At 35.0% G+C, this 27,349-nt stretch overlaps 1 long non-coding RNA gene across 2 annotated transcripts in view; it reads left to right on the forward strand.

The window, feature by feature from the left end:
- The window catches only part of LOC310903957, a 68,133-nt gene that overhangs the window by 18,609 nt on the left and 22,175 nt on the right, over nt 1-27,349 (forward strand). The window contains exons 3-8 of one of the 2 annotated variants that reach the window (XR_014587966.1): nt 2,770-3,028; nt 11,504-11,579; nt 12,001-12,118; nt 18,866-18,965; nt 20,835-20,957; nt 25,226-25,432. This is a non-coding gene — a long non-coding RNA (uncharacterized lncRNA). The remainder of the gene's footprint in view (nt 1-2,769; nt 3,029-11,503; nt 11,580-12,000; nt 12,119-18,865; nt 18,966-20,834; nt 20,958-25,225; nt 25,433-27,349) is intronic. The other variant, XR_014587967.1, reaches the window with a different exon arrangement.

Consider the following 27,349-nt stretch of genomic DNA (forward strand, 5'->3'; position numbering starts at 1 on the left):
GGCCCTTCAAAAGTAGTAAAACTTCTTTCTCTGCCTCATCTCCATCTTTAGTTCTCTCCAGGTCTTTCCATGCCAGACAATCATGCCATTAAGACAAAGTACTCTCTTCCCATAGACAGTAGCTTGCAAAAAGAAAAAAAGAAAAAAAAAAAAAGAAAAGAAAAAAAGAAGGGAATATTTCTTTGCAAAGGGCAGCTGTCTTTTACAAAGAAGAAAATGTTGCCAGATGAGCTTAACAATATTATTAATCAATCTGAGGAGACATTTTTCTTATCTTTTTTTCCTTTCTAAGAGGAGTCTTTAGAAACAAACGATCCAGGCAGAGGAACAAATACAAACCCCTGCAGCCTCAGATGGGGGGTAACTTCTCCTCTTCATTAAGGTAGTCTTCACTTCTGTCTCCAGTGGAAAATTTAGGGCAAAATATACATACCTTCTGTTTAACTTTATACCAAAATGTAGGCTTTGAGTGTTTATGGGTTTTATTTTTAAACAAAAGTCTCTCTGTTCTTTGAGGAGCTCCACTCAGCATCATAGTAATAATAATTGTTTTTAAGTGTTTGTTTGCATCTGTCCAGATCCTTGACTGAAGAGCATCACCATCACAAGTTTCTACAAATGGCAGAGTTTTCACTACATAAGGGGGCAAATGCCTGTTCTGTGATTTTATTCTTTACAGGGAGTTGCTTAACTATTGGGAATTGTAGATTATAGATAAGTATATATTGGTATGTCAAAGCATTTTATAGACTCTATAAAATAGGGAGTTAACACTCTATTGATGCTTATTGTAGGCTGACAGAAAAGTTGAATGATTCACTCAGATTCCAAAGAAGGAGACTTCCTCTCCTGTATGGTCATTCTTTTGTTCCTATGCACGTGTCCTCAGGAGGTGTATACTTGCAAGGTTTTTCAGTATGAATAGAAAATGCTTTCATTAGTATGGGATTTTTCAATTTCTTTGTACTGTATTAACGAAAACTCCCAGTGTTGCCAAGAAGACCCTCTATTCATGGAAATTGATGCAGGATTTTATATCTAAGATCCACTTCCAGGGATAGTTAAAATATCTGGATAAACACAATAAAAATTCAGAATGAAAAAAAAACCACAAACACAAAAAATAAACAACCCTGAAATTTGCTTCAGAAATGGGAAATAAGTGGGGAGAAAAACAGTTCTGAAACAAACAAAAAAACTTAAGCAGACTTTTTCAGAAAGATGACTCTTCCATAAGACATGAATTTGTCCACAATCTTATTTTCTGATTCTATAAAGTAGAAAATATAATTATTCCAAGAAAGACAATTCCGCTTACTTCAAAAGTAAATATAGCACAAATAAGTGAATATAATACACATTGATATTTACATATGAATATGTATAATTATATGTAAATTCATTAGAAACTATTGAGTGAGGTGATGAAGAAGGAAACTTTTGTGCACAGTAAAGACTGTTAATTTCTATTATAACTGTTATTGAAATGTTCCAGTGGTGCTAGTAAAACAAATTTAAAATGTTATGCTTTCTATTTTATTTTCATATTGTTTATAAACGTTACCGATATCATCAAGGACTCTGCTCCTAGTTTATGGTTTGTCTGAGTATGTCACATTTGAAAGTGAGGCTGGCAGTTAATAACTATATGGAAAGGCTCTCATTGACATCATTATCATTGAGAACAATGAATAATTGAGAATCTGAACATGTTAATTTCTGTCTTCTCTCACCTGTTGTGTTTTCAGTGTAAGTAGCTCTGTCCCAGCAGTGCCTAAAAAGTTACATAAGCTGGGCAGTAAGGAAATAATACATTATTTTTAAGCAGTATAAGAAAGAACATAGGATCATGAATTTCCATCCAAACTTTTTTTTTTTTTTTTTTGAGTTTTGCTCTCCCTGAATAAGGCTGCTGGATAACGCAAATAGTTGGGAAAAGCTTTTCGTTTCTTGTGGCCCTGCTGCCCTCAGAAATCCTGTTGAGGAGTCACTACCTCTGGTCCTGTTTGCTGCTGCCCTTGGTAACAAGAGAGCAAAGACTTCCAGAAAAAAAGCAAAATCAATAGGAAGTTTATCTGATTTTCAGTAAGATGCCTGCCACTGGACATGCATTCATTGTCTACTCTGTCCTCCTTTCTGATCAGTTAAATTAATGGTTGAGCAGCTGAACTTATTAAAAACAAACAAACAAACCAACCAACCAACAACAACAAAAAAAAACACCACCACTACCACCACCAAAAACAAACAAACAAAAAAAACAACCACCAACAATACAACAACAACAAAACCCACAGATTTTGTACTGGAGAAGCTGACGTATGAGGCATATTGCTGGCACAGGGTAGGAAAAGGGAGAGTGTTTAGAAAGATCTGGAGAGTTCAGAACATTGGATTAAGTCCAGGAATTTGTGGTTGAAAGTGGATAAATGCAAGGCATTTCTCTCAAGGGGCAGAAAAGAAGAATAACAAGCAGAAATAAAATACAGGAGAGCAGGACAGAGAGCAGCAATGCAGAAAAGAATCCAAGAGACAGCAGGTAACAAATTAAATATAAGTGAAATGTGAGGCTATTAGGGGAAAATGCCACAGCTATTTTGGAGTGCATTCCTCATGAGGAGAGAAAAGCAATAATTCACATTCCCATAGCCTTTCTGTGATTATAACTAGAGTATTGTGTTCATTGGGGGAGAACCACAAGGAATTAATGATGCTGATAAACTGGAGGTGTCCAAGTAAGAGGTACCTGTATACTTTCTCTGTTAACAGGGTCCTTGGAAGTCACTGTGGTTTACCAGTGATCTATGATGGCCCAAAGAGACTTAAAAGGATGCTGCGATGCCAGGGAGACTTTTGAGAGGGAAGATTCATTTAGCATCTGGACAGGTATATGATAAAGACCTTTTGCATTGCTGTGTTGTGGCAGTAATTGACTCTTAAATTTGAGAGGCTATGGAACAACTGTCCTCCTTGCTGATGAAGAAGTATGTGACAAAAAGAATCAAGATGGAGATGAATATTTGTGCAAGTAAGTGATATTTTGTGCATTCATTGCACCCAATTTTCTCTCTTCCCCCAAAATTCACAGAATTTGAAGGGTACTCTGCCATATCCAGTGAAGCTATCAAAACAGGTTTGTGTTAATCAGGAATTTAAAACAAATATTTCATTTTCAGTGTGAATTATATCATGCTGTGTTAATACACATGGAAGCTTTCAAGTTAGAGAAATGGAAGGTAATTTTAGGATTTTCTATAGTTCTCTGATGTTTATCAAGGATGGTTCAACCAGTTAGACAGATCTGTACACTAGAATCTGCACTATTTCCTGACACTTCAGACTATTTTCTAGTGTAATTAACATTTTCATCACAAATACTTTTAAAAGATTTCATAAATAGTTAATGGATGTCAACAAAGTGTTAATTGCTGCAGAGTCATGAGGGTTTTAAAGGTCGTGAAGGTTTAAAAAATAACATACAGTCTCTGGCTTGAAATAAGCATTCTTAAAAAATCATAGAATCATAGAATATTCTGTGTTAGAAGGGACCCACATGGATCATTGAGCCCAGCTCCTGGGGGAGTAGGATTACTTGCTATTTATTTCAGTAAAAAATGTGTTAAAAAACTTTCTTGCTCTTAACTACACATTTAGAAATGGCAAACTCTGGTTACATTTTCCATGTTATTTCTCCATATTCTTTGAGACTGACCTCCTTTGTTTGATTTTATGTCTATGCCTCTCCTCTTACCAATATTCCAAAAAAAAAGAGCAAGAGATTAAAATAAATAAATAAATATATTTGTATCAGTAAAAGGTGAAAGGCTCTAAATCTTTCAGTCTCATTAGAAGTGACATTGTAGACAAGCCACAACCATTTTCTGATTAAGAGTTGTAATTTTTAAAGACATTGCACTGATAGGAACAGTTAGTGACTCCACTTTGTTCAGATATCTCAATATATTTCTGAATTCAGGTTAATAATTATACTGGAAAATGCAATAACATTCTGTTCTATGATAGATTATACTGCTATGGGTTATAAATTCAATGTTTTCAAACGACATTCATTTTTTACACTCCTTTGAAGAGGAAGAGGTTGAAAACACCCTTTTTTTTTTCTTTATTTTTTCCCCCTCTTTCTTAGGTCTTAGTCCTTGAGGCAAAATATTTTTAAAATTCTCTTGTAGATACTTCCTAAAATCATCTCTCATATTTGTTTTTTATCTGAATCATACTTTTATTACCATGAAATAAATAAATACATTTGTAATATGTGTATAACACTACACTGTAAAGTATTTCTTACAGGCTACAAGACTTTGATTGGGGATGTCTAAATTGTTATAGATTTTCACTGGCATTACATTGTAATATCATTCTTTTCTCATACTTGTTTTTTAGGGTTTGTTTAATGAATATTAATTCTAGATGATTTTGTTTTGGGCATAAGTGAGACAAAACTTTTTACCAGAGCAGTTAATTCTTCATCATTCATTCCAAAGAACAGTAATATAATAAATTAGTGCAAGAGATTATGGGCCTTTGTGACTATGTGCATATGGGAGAGGGAAGAATCTTTGCTTTTCTTCTGACCAAAGCTTAGTTTCACTGTTTCTAAATCTAAATCTATCCTCTTTCAGTTTAAGACCATTCCCCCTTGTCCTATCATTATCTACCCGAGTAAAGGATGCTCTCCATCCTTTTTATAAGACCCCGTTAAGTACTGAAAGGCTGTAATAAGATCTCACTAGAACCTTCTCTTCTCCAGGCTGAACATCCCCAACTCTCTCAGCTTTTCTTCACAGGAGAGGTGCTCCAGCCCTCTGATAATCTTTGTAGCTCTCCTCTGGACTCGCTCTACCAGAACCACATTTTTCTTGTGCTGGGGGTCCCAAACCTCAATGCAGTACTCCAAGTGGGGCCTCACGAGGGCAGGGTGGAGGGGGACAATCACCTCCCTCGACCTGCTGGTCACACTTCTTTTGATGCAGCCCAAGACGCATGTGGCCTTCTGGGCTGCAAGCACGCAATACCTCTGCATTATATCGTTTTTCACTGGTCTTTCCACTGTTTTTTCATGATCTCTTTCTCCAGAATTTCCATTGGTTTTGGTAGGCATTAGATCAGCTTCTTACTGTTTTCCTTTGTATGCTGATTCTTTAGAGTGAACATGTTAAGTCAGGAGCAGGGGTCTGATGTTGATGGAACGTCACACCCACTGCCTTCATCTTTATTCTTCATTTAATGTCTTCCTAATAGCTTTTTTTCTCATACATTTCCTCTTAGACACCCAATTTTAAATAAAAATAAATAATACAGAGCCCTAAGTAGTCCCTATTGGAAGAAATTTCTGACTAACATTTGTTCTTATTCAGGAGACGTTTGCTTCATAAAATTGGTTGACATTTAAAATTCAATCAGTCATAATCTTACCTCAAATTCTGTGCTAGCAGAATCAAGAGCAGGCAGTGTACAATAGTTAAATCATAAAACAATTAGGAATAATAGCTCCTTTAGGTAATAATACTGTTACATTAAATGAGGCTTTACATTAATTTTCTCAGATGTTTCTGATCAACAACTTTGTATCATATTTCAAGTCACATTTTAAGACCTTTTCATCTCAAATTTTGCCTGTTAGGAATAGGTTATTTAACATACAGAGAATGAGCAGTTTCTAATATCTGGACTGGTTTTTATTCATGTTATTCACTTACTTGAGTCTTTTTTTTTTTTTTTTGGTGAGAAAACATTCCGACTGATTGGAAAGAACTGCCATAATGTGAGATACTCTGACAATGAAGGAAAGTAAGAAAGGAGTCAGTGACTTATTGTTCAATTTTGAAAGTGGCTCTGTATTTGTGAATGGGCAGAGATGTTACAGAGTACTAGGAAAATGGAAGTATGTCTGAACTAGATCACCTCTGTAAGAGAAACTTGATCAATTGATTGCTTGATCAATGCCAGGAATTTTTTTTTCTTTTGATTTTTTTTTTCAGTAGCTAGTACACACAAAGCAACCAGGATATCTCATTAAATGATGCATCTTTAAAAAGCAGAAGGTGCACACTGAAACCGTCTTGAATGTTTTTTCAACCATCTATTGGGAGCAGAGAACTTATAGTCATTAAATTGAATGGCTCCTGTACTTAAAGTCTTTATAAACACACATACTTTATAGATTGTTGCGAGCTCCATAGAAAGTATTACTACCGGAGAAAAGGTAATAATCTTTTTTTTTTTACTGGAAAATATATTTTTTCATGTCCTTTTTTTTACTGGAAATTATACAAATAAGTATCTTCTTTCTTCAAAAATTTTTCTTATTTTTCCTCAAATGTCAGTAATATTTTTGGATGTTGGGATTTTTTTTTTTTATCTTTGTTGAACTAGAAATTAAATACAATTTATAGATATACATATATATATATATATTTTTTTTTTTTCCTGGCAAATCTGAGTTTTACCACTTTGCCAGAAAAAATAATCTTTTTTCCTCCTTTGTTAGATCTTTGCCTTCTATACTTTTTCCAGAGCTAATGAACTTGAATTTGAATACAATATCCAAGCTCATTCACAATTTTACCTCATAATGTTTATGACATGATTAAGCAAAGAAAAAAAATAGTTTAGCAGCACCATCCTTACACTGTATTATAGACTTTAGAAGCATTCAATATAATCCCTATGAGACTGCAAAGGCCTCCTGCAGCTATTTTACATCTGTCTTAATAGTACTGGGTAAATGTCTATGTCTTGAAAATGTTTTATAATAAATTGCATTATAACTCTAATTGATTGCCTTTCACTATCACAGTCTATAAGAATGTATCTTTCTGAAGACCCCTTCCAGTTCGCTTTCCGAATATTCATACCACCTTCTAACATGGCATTAGTGCTGAAGGAGTCATCACATTATAATATAATGAGGTGCCATTCTCATCAAATTAAACTCTCATGTATCAACATTGCTGAGAGATGATGAGGGCCTTTTAAAGCCTCTCGCTGTTTGTGACCTTGAAAGAGCTGTCTTGTGCTTTGGCATATCCAAATTTCTGCAGACACTCCAAAACCTTTCAGAGGACAGTTTGAACAACTGCTTACATATACTGTAGCAACAGACTAGGCAGAGCTGTAAAGATGTATCATCGTCTCAGGTTCTATCACAGCAGGTGTCACCTGTAAGAAAACTCTTCAAAAATAAAATTGCATAATGAAGGAAAGGGGCGGGAGGGAGGAGAAGGCTTGCATAATTACACCCAGTGAGAACAATCAGCTAATCTTGGTGATAAGTGGAATTTGGATGTAAGCCAAATTGTAGACCAGAAAGGGCTTTAGTACACTGTTGGATTATCTCTTTCCTCAGATGAAAAAAAGTGTAACCCTCATTTTTCTGCTCCTTTGCACTACTGAATCCTGCAGTCCTGCCCAAAACTGGGAGCCAGAGGATACAGAACTGCTCCAGCAGCACGGAGATACAGCCTGAGTGTTGTCTGGAAAAACGGCTTCTGTTTTCTGAAGCTCCCTTCTGTCTTGCCATTAATGCACAGCTCTTGGATAAATTTGTAAGAGTAACACTGTGGCTGAATTAGAGATATGGAAGTTGAAGGTTCCTTTTAAGAGGGAAAGATGTATTACAAAACTGTAAAATGACTGTAGGATTAGCATTTTCCTTTAACCTTTTCTCTTTCCTCTTCAAAAATTTGAATAGCTGATGTTCCTTGCCTATTTTTTCAGTTCTGAGGTGCCTATTAGGAAATGCAAATCTATTTAAAATATACATATGCCTCTGAATAGACCTTGAGCACAAAGCAGAGTCCTATCCTTTTTACAAGCCTTTTTCTGTATCAAATAATACGCAGCCCCAGGCAGACACTAAAATATGTGTGAGGCATTGGACATGCCATGTCCAATTTGTGTTAAAATTTAGAGACAAAAGCTACCTGGGCAGAGCACCCATTGGGCCAGTTTTTAGATGGGCTTTTTGAAGATTTGTTGAAAGCAGGCTGTAACAGAGCACGAGATTCAACATAAGGTATTGTTCCCACATCTCTTTAACTTGGTATTACAATACATATAATCAACTTGACTCTCATATAACTGTTTTTCTTCTATGACTTGACAGGCAGGCTAACATTAAGATGGGAGTGTTATTTATTCTATGAGAAGAGCTAAATACTGCTAGCCATTTGAAAGAAAGTTAGCCCCCCAAATAAAAAGGTGATATTATGGAAAATGCAAGCACATATATTATGATGGCTGTTCAAAGGAAAATCTAGGGAATGGATGAAATTATTCTTAGTGTACATTATCAAGAAACAAGTCTCATGCAATTTGAATATAGCTATTACCACTTGCACAAAATAGGTAATAAAATGAAATATGAAGAAACATAGGCCTCCTGTCTAAAGCATTAAATGTATTGCTTTCATCAATGTAAATAGCACTGTGTATTAATGATTAGTCAACCAAAAGAACTGGTGGGCTTTTGGTCAGGTTCTCTAGTCACTTTTATGTGATCAGTAAAATACTGTTTTCAAAAGTTTGAAAGAGACATATCTTGGCAAGACCTGGAAATAGCTTCTCTGCTAAACTATTCTGTGATTTATATGAATTGGTATCTCTTGAGCTTCACTGTGAAATTAAAGTCCACTAGTCCCAAGCTATTGGGGTAACTCATATTAATTTTCTTTTGGTAGGTGTAGTGAGATAACTGAGTACATTTAAAAATGGAACAGTCATTTGAATTTTTCAGAGAAATTGCAATTATGAATTTTTCTCTCCTTTACTTCTAGATACAGCTTCCCCCCCCCCCCCCCCCCTTCTTTTAATAAGTGCTGGCTACTTCTCTTTTCCATCAATCAAGCTGTGTATCTTTCATATGAATTGTGCCATGCTTATTTAAGCAAATGAGTAGAAAGTAAGCATCTGCAGTCCTGTTTTTCCACACAAGAGTATTCCAAGAAGCTTGCAAAAAGAAAACTTGTAACAGATACACGTTTAATAAGAACCTGTAGTAAGATTTATTGTGTCTCAATTGTTGTTTTTCTTTTTTTGGTTGGTTGGTTTTTGAGGATTCAGTGAAGAAAAAACTGACAAACAACACTCTTGAGAACTAAGGAATTCTACAGGAATAAAATGTTGCCTTTTTTTTTTTTTTTAATTTAATAGTCTAATCATGTACAAATCCACCACTATATATTTCTCAGAGCAGTGAAAAATAATTGAAATTGTATCTCTGTACCATATTGCAGAGACCTAGTGCTGTGTTGCAAGATTTTTTTTTCAATAGCAGGATTTGAATTAGAAGCTGGATAGGTTTAAAAGTGTGAAAGATGAATTTTGTGCTGGTCAGAGATACATCAAGATTTTTTATCATTAACTGATCTCTGTCTCTCACTCACTGCCATATACATAACTTTTGAGACTATACAGGAAAGCCACAGTAAAAGTGCATATTTGGCACTGACATTATCTAAAACAAAACAATTGGAAAGTAGCATCTTCTTCAAACCTTTCATGGTTCTATTATTTTAATGTCAATCTCAAATTGTAAAATGTCATATCAAGCCACGTCTGATATTTTGAAATATTACAATTTTCCAAAATCATAATAAAAAAAGTGGGTAGAAACAACTACATCAGTCCTTGTAGCAATGCTTCTTTTTTCTTGGAAGAACAGCCATAAAGTCAAGGCCAGATCTTTCATTTATTCTTTAAATAGTGGATGCAGTTTTGGAGTTCAAGGTGTTTTTCTTGCAGGTTTTCATGTACTATTATCAAAGCCAGATATTATTATATAGTTCTTTATATATATATATACATATATTATTTTATTTTTAATGAACTTTTTGCATAAATCAATAAATCTGGAAAAGAATAACCTTTACTTAAATCTAACCAAAGGTTAGATTTGAATCCCATTACTAATTTTGGTTAGAAAATGTAGGGCTTGGAGAAAGCGCTAGAAGTCAGTGAGGTTTGCCCTCTGGGTTCAAGGCAGGATCAGCTTTCCTAACACATTTCTGACAAATGCTTATCGAATCTCACTCCCTAAGTCCTGCCACTGGGATATCTGCGCTTTACAGAGAAGAGACTGACTCCTCAAGTACCTCACTTGCATGCTGTACAGCAAACAGCTGTTATGATAGCATAGCAATAACCTCATATCTCCACAAACCTCCTGTTAATTCACAGAGCTGATCTTTTTGAGTTATACAAGATACCCAGAAATGTAGGTTGCATTGCAATACTCCTAAATATAAACTTCAAAATGTATTTTGTGCCTGTCAGCATTATATACTCAAATAAAGAAGGAAACTGATGCTGAATGACTGATTTGACTAGACATTAGTCTGGTAACTTTTGCAACTGAAACTTTTTGCACCTTTTTTTGTGAATTATTCACCAAGGGTAAACACTATCCCAGAGAAGTTGATTAAATAATTTTGGAATAATAAGGCTTAGAACAATGCAGCTCATTAGAAAGCATTTTGTAAACAGAAAATAGTATCATCTTTATGAAAAAGATCACTTCCCTTGCTGCCTCTGTTACCTCACACCCAGCCAAACCAACAGGAGAGTGGCATTGGTAAGACACTGTGAAACTTCAGTGAATAACCTACAGATGGATTAAAACTCCTCATAAAGAGTGCTTCATCTTCTGTACTGTATCTTAAGATGCAGCTGGAAAAGAAATGTTCTCTTTGAAGCCTTCATGAAAATGGCAGGTTTCAAATAATCTGTAATTAGCCGTCACAATCTAACACATTTTTTTCCACAATTTTCAAAGCAAAGGGCAGACATCTCTACCCAAAATGAATAAACAGGTTTAGTCAAGAAAGAAATTCTATCTGCAAGATACGTTTCAATCACAAAATTCTGTTATGAAAAGTTTGCAAGTCAAAGGATTTTGTTGTTGTTGTTACTTTTAGCAATATCCTCATCACTGAGGGCAGACTCTTTTTTTCTTTTATATAGAGTGCGTTTATTAGCTGCAATGCATTAGCAAATACAAACACTTCTGCCACTGATATTAACGAATATTCATCTGTTGACACCCATTTGTTCTGTAAACATCACAGAAACACATTGCTTTACAGAACGGTTAGCAAAGTAACACTTAATTTGTACTAGAACAAAGGACAGTTTCAGCGAATTTTTTTTATTATTATTTGATTTCTTTTAACTCCCTGGATACAAATATTTTTCTGAACCTTATATGAAAGATCACTAATTGATAGTCTTCACATAGGAACAAATAAAAATAACTGTAAACATCTCAACAATTATTTAAATTAGTAAAGCTTTTAATATTTAACTGCTGAAGTGTCCTAGAAGTGACTTGAAGAAACAGGAGGAAAAAAGATTCTCACGTGATGGTGGGATCCAAGAGATCCAAACACAATTCATTGCTCCTGTTCCGACGAGTGGTTTGGCATTCTGGAAGTTAGTGTTTTGTGCTGGATATTTACCCTTATTTCTTATCTCTCGTTTGCAGTAAAGACAAATAAATGAAATAAGTTTTTAAGCACTTACTACTGTTCACACTAAAGAAGATCATGCAAATGCCTGAGGTAGGGACTATAAACTTTTTTTTCTACTCCATGATCAATTTTTGCTGTTTTTAAGACACATCATCTCCACTAACCATTGTTATGAATATCTTTTTCATTTTTAACTCAATAATATCTAAATGCTCTATCATCTTTTATGTATTTATTGTCACTGTGCATGGTGAAGTAAGCAGTACCTTTTCCATATACTATCAATGGTACAGTGAAATGTATGGCCCCAAGTTCACAGGTATTTAGAATTCTATGAGTCTGAGTTCACAGGTATTTAATGCTCTGTTCTCAATGAAATCCACACTCTTGAAATGATACAAAACCTGCAGAAATCAGTAAGTTTAAATGATTTTGAAATCAGGTCTTTATGGCTTCCTTGCATGTATGAGATTCCAAACAAGAATTTGAAATCAGGTTCCTCGTTGTGTAGGTTACAGGAAATACAACGTTATGACCCTGTATCAACAGTTTTCCAAGGAAATTCAGTGCTGAAAGATCAACTGAGACCTTCATCTGGTAAAAGTACATTTCTCCCACCCCTACTAATAGTGAGTAACATTCATTATTCTGAACATTTTAAGATAGACTGAATGATCAAAGCACCTATTTACACAAGTACCTATTTATGCTTTATTTTCCGTTCACGATTTTCTTAGATAAGTTTTGGCTTGCAAAAATAGCTGTGAAAATTGAAGCCAAGGTGAATTTGTGGTTTGAATTCATATAGAACACAGTTTGTTTTATTCACCAAGTGGTCATTAGTACAAGAGTATTTGCAAATTACCAGCGAGAACAGTCTTTTATGCAGTCCTGCAAGATCTGTATTTTTATATATATACGTATTTTGTAATGACTAAGAGGTGATATTTTTCATCTATCTGAAACCTGATGGGAACTTCTAATACTGCAGAAACAGCTAACATCCATCAGGTCCATAGGTGCAGTACTAACTTGGAGGTTATATCACTGTCTAATGAATCATTGCTAACACTTTCTCCAAGGGTTTGGTAGCCTTGGGAGGTTTCATTGCAGATTTTTTTTTTATTTTTTTTTGTGAGATACAGTGAGATCACAGCACTGGGTGACATAAATAACTGTATGTCAAGTAAGCATCTAGCACTCTCATAACCCATGACTATTTGGACACTGAGGAAGCATACAATTTATAATAATATATCAGCTCTGTTTCTGCAAACAAGTATGTATTAAACTCACATTCTGCATTTGCTCAATTTGCTGGGCTTCAGACTAGAGTAAGGAATCTGTTATAAAACATCTGTAATAGCCATCTGGTAAATAGCATAATTTGTTACATAGCAGATAGAGGAAAAGGGAGGTTTACAGTGGAGAGCTATATCAATAAGTGCCTTAGTTTCAATCACAAGCGCATCACTTTTTTATTTCTTCACATAAGGTGATAATGAAGAATGATGACCTCATGTCTAGACCTAAGCTTTTAACTTTGTTGCAGCTCTGGGGGTTTTAATGTTTTTCAAAAAAAAAAAAGCAATCAATCAAGTGCCAAAAACTGTCTGGCTAATTACCTCTGAGATGTTCTAAAACTCTCTATTCTTTCCTCATAGAAATGTAGTATTTATAAATTGCTTTGTTGAAGCACAAACTAGGTTATGATCGCGGCCAATTCTCTCTTCACTTTTCTTTGCTTCTGCTCTATACTTGTGGAAGTGCTAATATTGTGAATCTCAATATTTGACAATGTTTCTTTCTAACTGAGATAGCCATCACTATTTCCTCCTGCACATTTCTGGAAAACAACATATTTTGGTAGTCTCATAATATAATAGTAACAAGGATATTCAATTTGTGAGTATCTCAGGAAGGGAACCTAAGGAAGTGTAACTAATGAACTCCCATTCACCCAAAGATGTTGTTTCAGCCAGGGTCTTGTGAGATAAATATCAACAATGATTTGACTAAATTTAAGTTTTTTTTGAATTATCTACTAATCTGTAAATCAGAGGTATTTCAAACAGAACATGCAATCAAATTAGTAATTTTAAAAATAGGCTAGAAGGGACCTCTGGGGGTTTTGGAGTTTAATCTGCTGTTCCAGGTGGGGTGAATTTCAGTGCTAGAGGAAGAAATTCAGGGTTTTCTTTTCAGCTGAATTTTGAACACCTCCAGAGAACAAAATTCTCCCAGCTCTTTGGGCAACCTACTCCAATGCTTAATCACTGTCACAGTGAAGAGTTTTTTGCTTATGTCCCTTTCTACCTGCTCAATAGCTATCTGCAGTTGGGGAAGCATTTGGCTTTCTGTATAAAGATCTCAGTAAGAGGCTAAAAACTCAGAGCAGCAGTCTTAAGGTTAAGCTACACAAGATGATGTTTTAAATTTTTATGTTTTGGTCCAGATGCCCTAAAGGGTTTTGTTTTTGTTTGTTTTTGTTTGTTTGTTTATTTGTTTTTCTAGTAAATTTTTGGAATATTTGCAAATGTATGTCTTTACTGAAATGAAAATAAACAAAAATAAAGATCAGCTTTAAATCTATAAGGTTAAGTTAAACTTAGCTCATTTGGTGAGCTAGTATCCTTCTGTAAATATTATGTTTAGTGGAACAAATAACTGACAAGCCTAAACTTTCAATCCTGAACTGGTGTTCACACATTCAGAGTCTGATCAGTAACTCCACTTATGAGCAACTATTTGACTAGGAGGTGATCACGGGCCAAGAAAGTGTGCTTTCATTTCATGGACAGAATCTAGCAAGGTAGAAAAATAGCTAAGATCAAAGAATACGCAGTAAGGCTCTGCAGGAATATCCATCATTTTATCGGGCTAGTAGGACTACAGGCAAGGAGACCCTTGCAAGCACACATAACTAAGCTAAGTGTGCACGACAGAACCATATATCAAAACAGTCAAAGTATAATTTCCAGATTACTGATATGAAAAGCTCTCTAAAATATAATGAAGTCATTCTGGACTCAACAACCTCACCCAAAAAGTGAAAACTGGAGTATATAACTCAAAAAAGGGATTCCAGTTATTAGAGGATTTCTGAATATTTGTGACATGTGAAGGAAGCTCCTAGCCCAAGAGAAACAATCCAGTTTTTGAGAGAGGAATTCACTGACAGAAATCCTTTATAGGAACCTAAGTGTCTCACTCGATATCAAAAGGTACTGGCACTAGATCTGTACGAGTGGAAGGTGCAGTGGGTAAAGGGAAGCCGATGTTCTAAATGGAAAGCCAACTGCAACTGACACACTTGAGTCCATGCAAACTACAAGATAACGTCTTCATTAGAAACTGGGTATGCAGAACAAATACGTATTTACACATGTATATTTGGAAAATAAGGGCATATATTTATTTTAAGCCACTAACATAGCTGCTCTCTCTAGCCAAATGCCAAAAGTATCTGTAACATAATCATATACACAGTGTAAACTGTTTATATACTGGAAATGTTTTATTTTATCTAAATGGGACACGAAGTAAAATATAGTCTCTATAGAAGATTTAATGAGACATCTGAGAACATAAAGAATGGAGAAAAGGTTCCTCCATTAAAAACCCTGTATTCCAAAATTATTGGACTTTTAATGCTCTTGGAAACAGAAAAAATTTTGAAATGTCAGGGTATCTTATATAAATTCTCTAGCAAGAAAAACTTAATCTTTTTATACCGAGACTAGCTTTTTCTTCCTGTTTATTAGTTTTAAATATGTAGCTGTTTGTCACAATTTTGAGCTGTACAACTGCATCTTTCTTTTCTTCCTTCCTTCTTCTTTCTCTCTCTCTCTCTCTCTTTCTTTCTTTTTTTCTTGACTACAAGCTTATTTACTCTGCTATGCTCTTATAGCTGAGTTTATGTATAGTTCTGCAAAGATTAAACATTAAACCAGTCATAGGATAATTCAGAATTGAAAGTACCCAGAGGACATCTAGTCCAAATGCTTCCTTCAAATAATTAATGTACATTTTTTCATCTCAATCTAAATATTTGTGGGAAAAAAAACAGATTTTTTTTTTCTTTAATTGATTGATTTCAACATTGCATTACATGAACATTTCTGAAGTATCAACAATGAGGAGTAAAAAAATACCCTAATCTTTCTTTTGTGTTAACATATTAAATATATATAATACTTTTGTGACAGTGAAACAAATGATGAAAAGTTTGAAGTTTATAATTAATTTGAATACAATATAATAAACACACAGTATGCAATGAGCTGCTTTTTTTTTTTTTTTTTTTTCCCTGAGTAAACTGAAGTACTGAAGTAAAACTCCAGTGTTCTTAGAACATCAACAAAATCAGGAAATGATTGCAACTGGCATTTATAATAAGCACTAGTTATGGTTGATGTATGAGATAATTATAATGCTTTGCAGGAAAATCTAACAAATCCCAGAACAGTTACTCTGTAAAATCTATTTTTATGGAAATTAGGGTATGAATATTGCATCCATTATAGCAAGAGGGCTATACGGGCAATTCTGACAGTCCCAATCAAAAGTGGTGTCCACTCCTGAAAGGTAATTTTTCCTGAAGTTTTGCACACATAAAATAACAGGTGTTCCATTTTCTAAAATGAATGCTTTAATATTAAAATGTGAAAAACTTTATAATTTGCACAGCTTGATGAACTTCAAGAGACAAGCACCTGTTTTGACACAGAGGTTAAAAGACTAAATAAATTGTGGTAGATACAGTTTAATATTTTGGGACTCAATAATGTAACAAGAGTTCTAGTTTGAGTTAAACTTCTGGCATATGTAGCATCACAAGACTAACCAAAGCTTTGGATATATATGCGTGCATTAGATATCAGTTATAATGAGCAATGCCTTAATTTTAATTATACAGTTAAATTGAAAAATCCCATTATCATTTTTAGAACAGGTTAGTAAACTGGAGTTACTTTTAATTTACACAGCCCAAGGAAGGAAAGCTGGTTATTGGTTTTCCATTTACAATTCTTTATCTTTTATGGATTTGAAAAGCAGAAGACAGAATATCCCCTAGAGAGCTGACAGATAATTGTGAGAATAACCTGTCATTCCTAATCTTGGTTTTAAAGTGTTTCTTGAATGCTTCAGGTCCTCTTTTCCTGGGAATGCTTGTCGAGTTTTCATCTCTAAAAGATGATAGAAAGCTATTAATATGACTTTATGCTTGTCTGAGTTCCCCAAGGACAAGCTTTCAGTATTAGATATCTAAGATAGGCATCTATAATCCATTTTGCATCAACTAGGACTGCATTTGGACATTTGCAAGAGATACATAACTTACTTAGAGATACATAGAGATACATAACGTAACTTAATGCAGATGCCTAATTTTAAGTACTATAGCAAATGGTTCTGGAAAGTATCCCAGTTCTCAATAAGTAATTTGCTTAACCTTGAACATAAAATTCCTCTGAAAGCAGTATAACTAGCAAATTGCTCTCATATTTCCTGGAGTCAGAGTTGATTTAGAAACTTAGAAAAAAGATCATATGGATTAGATAGATCTCAGTCTTGAGAACTGTCAATAATCTGCCATTTTTGCCACTGGTACTTCAGTTGTAATTTCTATCACCGATGTTAGGACTTTTTAAAATAAAATAAAAATGAATAGAAAATACCCTTCTGGAAACAGTGATGGTGAACAGATCAACTTCTTCGCCAGATATGCCACTAGAAACAAGTTTTGCCTACACTTTCAATTATTTTTTATTGGTCCCAGTTGCAATTTAAGCTCAAATTCGTTGCAATTTAAGCTCAAATTGCAACATACGTTCTTCTTTTTAAAAAATATTTCTATTCAGCCATCGCCCACTAAACATAGTTTATCCATATAGTTTACTCAGGTGTCCTAGTCTCCCTGATATTATAACATTTTTTGTCATATCAGAATAAGAAGTAGAATCATAAAACATAAGGTGGAACTTTAATAAATCTTTGCATAAGATCCTCAGTTTTTGATTCAGAGAAGCTGACACACTCTTCACTCAGGTCTTGAAGGTATTAATTCCCCTTGAGTCAATTCTCTAATCCTTTTGTTAGAGTTCTTCTTCTGTACCTGCTTCTTTGAGAAAAGCCGTTTCCCTATAGAGTAAGATATTTCCAAAAGAGAAGTGATATGAATCTTTGAGGAGCTGAGTGACTACCACATGAATAGAAGATAATGGGATATATTTTATCTGGATTGAGAAGCATCTGCCAAGTACATCTCAGAGGAGCTGTCTGTTAAGAGGAGTTTAGAATAGATTGTTTACTCCATCAAATATCAGCAGAAACTCTACTTTTGCCTTGATTTCCTCCATCTATATTCTCAGTTGTTAAAGCACAAAGAGATTTTAGAGAGAAACAAGAAAATATTACAGCGTAATGCAGCAACTAGAGGGAAAGAATAGGCTTTTACTGGTAAGAGAATGAAATTACTTACTGTCCTGTTTCTATAATCTCCTGTTCTTTTTCCTACCTAGGGCTTGTAATTAGAAGGATTAAGGTCTAGATACAAAGCCTGTTGCTACTGCTGGGAATTCTGATGTCAGCAGGGTTGAAATCCAGCCCATGAATACAGCTTTATCCAAGAAGGGAAATAAAGGCCCAGAGAGGTCTCTTTGTTTGATGTTGTTTTTGTCATTGTTTTGTGTGTTTTGTTGTTTTGTTTTAACTTAAAACATAAATTCTCAATTCCTCAAAAATATGAGCATCTATTAAGTGAACGGATTAATCAGTTTTGGCATATGTGTAATCATCTTGGTAAACTGAGGCCTTAGTAAGGACCGATCCATGTGCCCTGATAGTAGGGACTCCTGAAAGCATGTGAGAAGAAATTAAAGTTGGGGCATTCCAAAGAGCATTATCCTTGTATTAATATAATGTCTAGAATGAAAATATTGATGAGAGCCTGGTAAAAGAAACTGGGTTTCTTACATTTTAATTTCTTCATTAGATTTTTAATTTATTTCATTTCAAAGGGTTTAACTCTTTTTTCCTTCAAGAACCTTTTGAAAAGTTCATGGAGCCACTACAGAATTAAAACAGTTTGGTGGGTGCTATAGCATACATTATCTCAAAGATATTATTTTACCATGAACAGCTTTTAAAACTTAATCACCTAACCAGCACGCATTCCTAATTGATCTTTCCCTCTAGGACTGCTACATTTTCTTGACCTTTTAATAACTGATGGTTTTAGAGAAAAGATTTTTCAGATAGCTTCTTGAAAGTCAAAAGAAAATCTGAGCTATATTTGCAAGTTCCAAAGAAGACATACAGCAAGTTGTGGCCTTATCAAATTCTGATTTCCTTTTGCTTCCCATGTGTTGCAGCAACTCTTCCAAGAAGAGAAGTTGGACACCGGGAGCTGCTGAATTATTCTGTGTATGAGGAAGCTTATCTGGGAGACATCACCTACTGCTCCCTCTGTATGTGAGTGTGTGGGGATTATTTAGAGTTTAAATACTTTTAAAATCTCAACTTTTCATAGAGTGTTCTGAATTTTAAAATTATTCCAGAAATGAAAATGACATCTATTTCAAGTTCACATATCGACAGATGCTAAACACATATGAAGGAACAAGTGGGTGTTGGTTTTTCACCTGCCCTGTCTCTTGTACTAAGCCCTTTCAAACTATTAAGTTTCAGAAGTTTTCTTCAAGTGTTTGTAAATGAATGTCATCTTTAATTCCATACAGTTGTAGATTTCAGGTCTTTAGTTAACTTCGTTCTCACACTCTACATGTGTAATTTTTTAAATATAGATTTACACAGTGTGGGTAACACCCTTTAAAAAAAAAAAAGTCTTTGAAATGACTTCGACAAAGTTGCTGCTGCTTTCTTCAGCAGTGATGTGGCCCCATGTGTGGAGGTTAGGATTGGATAACATCTGCAGTGCCTGCTTTATTCTTGCTTACGTATCCAAAGACAGCTGCCTCTTCCAGCAGCCAGTCATGCATGTAATTGTAGTTCTGACTGGTTGAAGCCTCCTGCTTAAGCAGTTGTAATACTGACAAGATTGTGACCTGCATCACTGGCAGAGTTTTTCCACCTTTCTGTGAAACACGAGAGCCCAATATTGGCTACAGTTTACTGCTTGAGCTTTGTACTGATACAATGCTACTGTCTTCAGTAGCATTATTTTAGTGTGAAAGTGGACTTATGTGGTGAAAATCTGGGCTGAATTTTCAAGTAGGAAAATATTTTCTGAAGAGTTAAGTGATAGATATACTACTTACTTTTGAAAGTTTGATCTGGCCTGCCTATATGTTTCATCTGCTTTCTATGAAAGAAAGAAAGATTTGTTTATAACTGCATTTGTTTTTTGCTTAGCATATGTTTAGGTAAGAGTACTTGCCAGAAAATCTGTATGAAGTATTCTTCTTGTTCCTCCCTGATATAATATTAATTGCATGATTCCTCCTGAAAGAATGTGGGTTTATTTGTTTCATTGTGATATTAGTAAAATTTTGCACCAGCTGGAGGTCAACAATTATTCATTTTGAATTAGAAGACGGGATATTAGAGTAATTTAACTGGAAAGGGCTAAAGGTATGAAAAGTATTCAAGAGAACTGAAGTTTGGTATTGAAAGATCTTGGTTTTACTACTGATTCATGAAAAAAAAATATGCAATTGCCTAGAGCCGATGGTAAATCTTAATAATGATCACAGCCAATTTATTTCAACAACAGCAACTAATGAGGAAGGAGAAAGAGGTTTGAGAAGTTCCAAATCCACTATAGAATTGGAAGACATAACAGCTATATGATTTGCTTTAGTTGGCTTGCCTGACAAATGAGTCATCAATTTGGAACTGAAATCTATTATTTTGACTAGTCTGAGACAGAAGCAGGATTCAGAAGTTCAATAGTAGCAAAAGCCCCAGTTGTACATACAAGAAAATCTCAAATCTAACTAACAAGGGCAAAGTTACCAGTGGAGGTATAGCAAGGATGACTAAATCTATGTGAACTATCAAATCAGCAAGCAAAAAGGCACTTAAGAGACATTAAACTTAGCTGCCTTGAAAATCACTGCAAAGTCAAGTAAAATCTAAGTAAAAGTGAAAGTTAAATAAGTAAGCATGTAGCTATTGTCACCAAATGACTGGTGGATGACACTGAATACAGCAGCATATGCTTATGTTTCTATCAAAGGGACACGTTGTCTTCTTGGGATACAGAAATGGGGCAGTTAGTATGCTTAGCCATACTACTGATGATGTTATTTATCTGAATTTTTAATTAATTCCAAGAGCGTATTGAAAATGTTAACAAACATTTGATTGTTGGTTCTACAGTATTTTCCTGACTGTGCAAACACTGGGCATTTGTGCAGAGAGCAAACCTCTACCAGTGCATGGCAACCCAGTGCAGTCCAGTGTGTTCCTGAATACATCAGCTGAGCTGTAAGAATGTACAAGGTGTGTTCAGATTCATTACTCTTAACTGCACTTTAACAAAAATGTTCTTGATCAAAATTTAACTGACTTCTTAAAATGATGTCTTACCTAACCAGGAAACAGCTATACATACGCTCCTGCTTCTTCTGTATATTTCCCATGAAGATTTCACATTGCTGTGACGCTAGCCGTACACAATGAATTTATTCTGTGTTTGAAATACATTCACAGTGTTGTAGTCATTTATTTTGACAACACAGTCATCACAAAGCAACAGAGTGTGTAAGTTCTTTGCTGCGAGGGAACGTGGGATTGAATGTTTGAGTTCCCTTGTGAAAATGAAGCTGAAAAAAAAAAAAAAAGACACCTGAAAGGTGACAGTTTTAACATCTCAAGTGAAGAAGCAGTTCTTGCAGTGCTGAGACCTTCATGAGAAACTTTAATGTTCTTGTTTTGATTCTCCAAAAGCATGAGCACTTTGGAAACTGCTGAATACATTAAGACAATAAGCATACTCCTTTATTAAACTATTCCAAAGTTTAATAGTTTTTCCTTACTCAAATATCTTAAATATATAATGTGCTTTTATATCCTTGGAAATCAATATCAGAAAATACTATTCAGTTTTTGTATCTTCACAACTCACCTTCACTGAATTACAGAGTAATTCAAACTGATTTAGAGAAACCAATAGTTGAGCTGACTATCAAAATTTAAGTTGTCTATCCAACCAGGTTTCTGTATAAGCACAATAACTGAAAACCAAACTGATTGTTATAAAAATAAGGTAAAATAAGGGGAATATTAATTATATTAATTTTAGTCTGACCTGATAGTTTGCTTATTAGTCTGGTTAAAAAACTTAACGCTTGTCTCCAGTCTGTAGTCCCTTGGTGTACATCACGTGGGTTGGGTTTGGATCATTCTGATTCAGATTTATGATGCAGAGTAAAATTCTAATCTTTTGTGGGGTGCACTAGGTCTTTTGGTGATTTGTGCTATTGAGAAAAAAAATGAGAACACCCCCCCTCCCCCTAGCTTGTCCACTCAGGTCCCAAGTAGTAAGTCATCTATCCATTAAACTCACGCAGAAATTATTCCTTTACTTTTACTTCATTGCTTTCAGACCTGGTCATAATGCAAAGTTTTTCTGGTAGTTGAAATCTTAAGAAAGAGGCAGATTCATCAATTATTTTGCTTGAAAAAAACTGTTAAATTGATGAGACTTCAAAATGAAGCTTAAGAACTTACTTCACAAGTTCTAAAAGCCAAATTTTTCCAAACCCATGTGTATAAAAGGCCTTAGGCATTAAAGAGATGGCAATGGCTACACCAAAGCAGAGTTGTATTTTCTCTTACATCAAATAGCATCACTAATTATTTCATTTGAAAAGTATTTTCTTTTGATGAGTTTTTTCAGAACAAAAGTTTTCTTAAGTATAATAATTTGTATACATAATACATCTTAGGAGGAATGGCAGATCACAAAGTGATGAAGGCAACTTAAGCTTCATCAACTCATTATGCAGGAACAAAGTGGGAGATGCTGAGATATGAAACGGAATGGGAAATTACATGAGAAGAACAGTGGCCTGTATTTCTCTCTTTACAATACGTAATTACTTTCTAGTACATCTGTGTATTGTGTGGTGTCCACTTTGATACTCTTCTACTCTTTAAAGACATGAAATCTTCTCTTCCTTCCATTGAAGTCCAGGGCAAAACTCCTGCTAGTTTCAGTAGGGGCAGAACGGAGCCCATGGTTCCCTCTTCCCCAAGGAGAATGCACTGAGAATATTTGCCATACCGTATACTTCAGCAGTTCAAAAGCATTGTTCAGAAGATAGGCTATTCACGTTTTGTCAAGTGAAAAGTTTTCAAAAGAGTTCAGTCATGAATTATGTAACTGAGGAAACTCTCCATGGAAATCTAATTTTGAATCACAAGCGTTTTTATTATTTTTTTTTGAAAGTGGCCAAATGTTCATGCCTGCTTATGAATTTATTTTTAGCTCTGTTTTCTCTTCTGATCTGACTGACCAATGGTCTGCTACAGATTTGCAAAATTTTTCATGTCACAAAAAAAGGAAATATTATGTCCTCTCAAATGCACATGTTGATAATGAAGAAATGCTTAAAGGGTTTTCAGTTTAGTCACCAAATTCTTGTGTGAAATTTTGTGGAAGTCTGTGTTTTGGTTTGCATTTTTCAAAAAGAGACTTCCTCCATTTGACTATTTAAATTCCAATATCTGTGTGTATAATCTCCTTCTTAATTTTCTGTACATCACAGACAATCAGAGATGGGATGTGAGGTGAAAAGTGGTTTGATTAGGTATTACTGATTTAGGTGCTAGTCTTCTCACAAAATATCCTATCAAAAAAGAAGAAAGATGGAATTTCATCTAGTTAACTTCATAGGCATTGCATGTAGTGCTTGTATCACCTTTATTATTATTATTATTATTATTATTGTTTTTTACTCAGAAGTTTCATATTTGTATCTAATCTTTATATTGCATCAAAATCCTAATATCAAAGAATATAACATACAGTTTTATATGTAGATACACACTGTTTCTCTTCCTTGAAACACACTATGACTTTTTGTGATTCAATATCTTGAAAATATATTTTAGGAAGAGGATATATTTGCCAAGATAAAGAAAAAAAAAAGATTTCAGTAATCTTGCATTTAATCAAAAAAACTATTTAATAAAGAAGTAGCGTTGATTAAATTCACTCAAAAAGAAGGTCCACATCCTCAAAGGATCCTCATGCTCTTCACACAGAAACTACTCAAATATTGCAAGTAATAATTGGATAAAGAAACTTTATATGTTCCACTCTTCTGAAAGGTCATTAAGAGATAAGTAATACACAGGTAATAGGCAGAAACAGTTGACATATCACATCTTGACTTCTGAGGGGGATCAGTGCACAGGGCACTAGAAACAACATGCTGTTTAGTTTGTGTGACCACAGGATGCAAATTCAGAAAATGAATAGGACAAATTCCCATCTTAGTGCCACCAAAGTAAATCAGGGATATCCCAGCTGCCTGTGGAGGAATGGCTCTGAATTGACAGTGCAGGAATGAAGAAGAGGTCTTGGTCGGGCGCCAGGAGCATTCAGCAAACTGAAATGCTTTGAGAATAAATGCGTCCAGTGGAGTAAGATGAAGGGGCTCTGGTCTTCACTTTTACCATTTGGTTCAGGGTTAGGATTATCATCCCCCAAAAAGATTCCAGGAGGACCAGCGTACTGTAAGACTGATTATAACAGAGATATGCATGCATATACAGTATGAAATTTCGGCTATATTTAGATAATGGAGTTTAGCTATTGGCTTCCATAATAGCTGATTACAAGAACTTTGTTTTCATAGTATATCTATACCTCCTATTCTGTCAGGATAGTATGAGGAGAGCAGATTGGAAATTTTATCCTGTGAGAGGCACTGAAACTACCTGAACTGTGTGTCCACGTTGTATCCCAACCAGACAAACTGCACGTTGGCCTTGGAGAAAGAGGACATTGGGGAATGGATCCCCACATGCTCCAGGGACCCTCTATCTCCTCAGACACTCTCAGAAAAAAAAGCAAAGCTCAACTGAGATTGAATTGAGTTTGTGTGTGTTTTAACACAAACTAAGCAGAAAACTGCCTCCAGGATGTCTAGGGTTGCAGTTTATTCAGGGACCACAGTTATTCTGTACTGATGTAGAGGATCCTCTGAGGGCTGAGGATTGCCCAGTCTCTGACCAGCTGTCAGGTCAAATCACAAAGGTGTAGCTAGAAAAGATCATGTCCCAGTTCATGGTAAACCTTTTCAGATTCTAGAGTGCCCTGTGCTGTGAGAGGAAGAGCCTCTGTCATATACTGAGGGTATCTCTGCATCCTTGTTGTCACCTAGTGTCAGACAGGGCAAGAGCCAGTGCTGTGTCAGCGAGGAAGTAAAAGATAAGGTGACCTCTGCTCTATGGCCCCAGGAACCAGGAATCTGTCAAGAGTAGCCTATGGACATTTGGCAGGAATGGGCACCGAAAGTCAAGCACTTCAATTTGCACCAGTGACTGTAGGCACATAAGTTAATTTTATTGCAGATAGTGAATAAACGTGTTATTACAAATGGTAATTATATAGCCTGTACTACAGATAGATCTTATTGTGTTCCTGCACTCTATCTCTGGTAACCAATAAATATATGATTAACCATACAGCAATAAAAATAATTGAAAAAAAAAAAGAAGTCTTAAATGCAAAAAGAATGTATTCTTCTTCCATTTAGATCTTTTCAGTGCCAGTGGGAATGACTGGGAGTAAATGAAGACAGAATATCACCCACAGTCTCAGTAGGAGATTGCTTCCCACACTGACACGTGTGCTTGGATATTCAGAAGAAATTATATGCACCGAAAATACAACACATTGTGTCACAGAACCTGGTAATTTTGAAGAAAAAAAATCATTAAGAGCCAAGTTATATGTTACACCAGTAAGTATAGTTTCTGTTGACATCATGTTCATCCCTAGCAGCAGGAACCTTCAGTGTTACATTTCATAGCTGTGTTTTGCTAATGAGTTTTATGAAAATGGTATTTGCAAAGAACTGCATATTTCACAATGTGCAGTCTACCTAGGACTCTTACCAATTTACTGTATTTTGCTTGTTTTAAAACTTTAACAATCCTTTTTTGTACTTTGAAAATGTTTTACCTGGGTGTTTCTTTAGGATTTTTTTTTTATTATTTTATTCCCTGTTAAGTTTTGGCATGCGGTGGCAGGCTTTGTAAGGACTGAGAACAGTGATGCTGGTCATGATGAAGAATCTCTTCAGCACTGTGTTTTTCTTTCCTTCTCTCCTCTTTTTTATAGCACATGGTGCATTTTTTATCTATTATTTTTTTTTTGTCTCAGTGTTTGTACACTTCAATAAAACAAAGACTTTCAGCTTCCTGGGTTTTGGAAGATGACTGTGCAAATCATCCTGTAAAACCCTGCTGAGTTGTTTGGGGCTGGAAGAAGCATGCTGCACATAGTGTCCCTTAGTGCTTTCAATCTCAACTTTTATGACAGCTGGGAAGGAGGAAAAAAATGTGAAAGTGACGGTAAAGAGGGGAGAGGCACAGAACTGCAGTGCTCAGAGGAGATTGGAAAGGACTTGGCTTTCCCAGTCAAGGCAGCTTGTACCGTGCTTTGAACTTCCAGGCAAGAGGAAAAACAGATTTGAACAGGGAAAGAAGAAATGTAATGTGTTTGCAAAGCAAAAGACTTCCATGTAGAGGACCACTGTAGAGGATAATTTGTGCTAGTGTAAAATATCAGTGATATGTGAAGTTATCTGTGACTTTTATTCTCTTTGACATTTCTCAGTCTATAGATGTATGTCATTTACATGGTAAGAATTGCCATTATGAGGTAGATGTGAGATCTGTTCTTCATATAGGTCTCATATATGCTGAACATGTGTTTACTGTCTGAAGTCCTACAGCAAGATAGTAACATTTTTATTTTTTTTTAATTATGCTGCCTCTAGATTGTATTGCAGTATTGGAGCTTGCTGTCCATCTGTGTTTTGTGAGCCTGGACACAGTCAGAACAACTAAAAACATTTTAAACGTTGGATAGATTCAAATGCAGACTTGAAAGTGAAATTCGTTTCTTACTTCTTCCTTCAAAATCGAACACCTTTACTTTTTCATTTGTTATTAAAGGCCTAAATTCCTTTATGAAACATTCATATTTTGCCAGGTATCTCTTATTTTAACAAGGGTAGAATGAAAAATTGTTTGTGCCTCCAGAGGGTTTAGGTTTAAGAGAAAAGAGATTTCTTTTTCATTTTTAATTCAGGTCTGTTGCTTTATTCATTTTATTCCTTTTCCCTGCTAAGCTTTATCTCATTAAAAAAATTAAAGCTCTACCTTTCTTTTGATTAGGATAAAGCAATAGAATACCTGAATAGTCATATCATATATATATATGTGTGTATATATATATAAAGTGTTTGCTGAGGTAAAGCTGCATTATTCAGATCAGATATATTTTTAATTGACTTTTATGGCAACTATGCAGTCAAAAGTTATAAAGTTTATTTATAAACAGGAATATAAATTTTAAAGTTTCATGTTGAGTGAAAATCTGTAAATATAGAAATTTCGGAAACAATCTTCTGAATGTGACCCATGACACATGGAAAGATAATGACTAAGAAACTCCAGTCTGCTCCCAGAGTGACAGAGCTTGACAACATTCATGGACAGCCAGCACAGTGCAAGGCCCTTCCAAGAAAGATGTTCTATGGTCAGAAAATATAAATGGAAGTAGTGTTGGATAAGCAGGGAAGATAGGGATATCCAAGGCCTCCTTTGCTCCTCTGCAGCCTGTAGCGGGTATTTGCTCAGTTGCATGTGCA

This window comes from Anser anser (genome assembly GCF_964211835.1).
Source record: "Anser anser genome assembly, chromosome: 9".
NCBI classification, from domain to species: Eukaryota; Metazoa; Chordata; class Aves; order Anseriformes; family Anatidae; genus Anser; species Anser anser.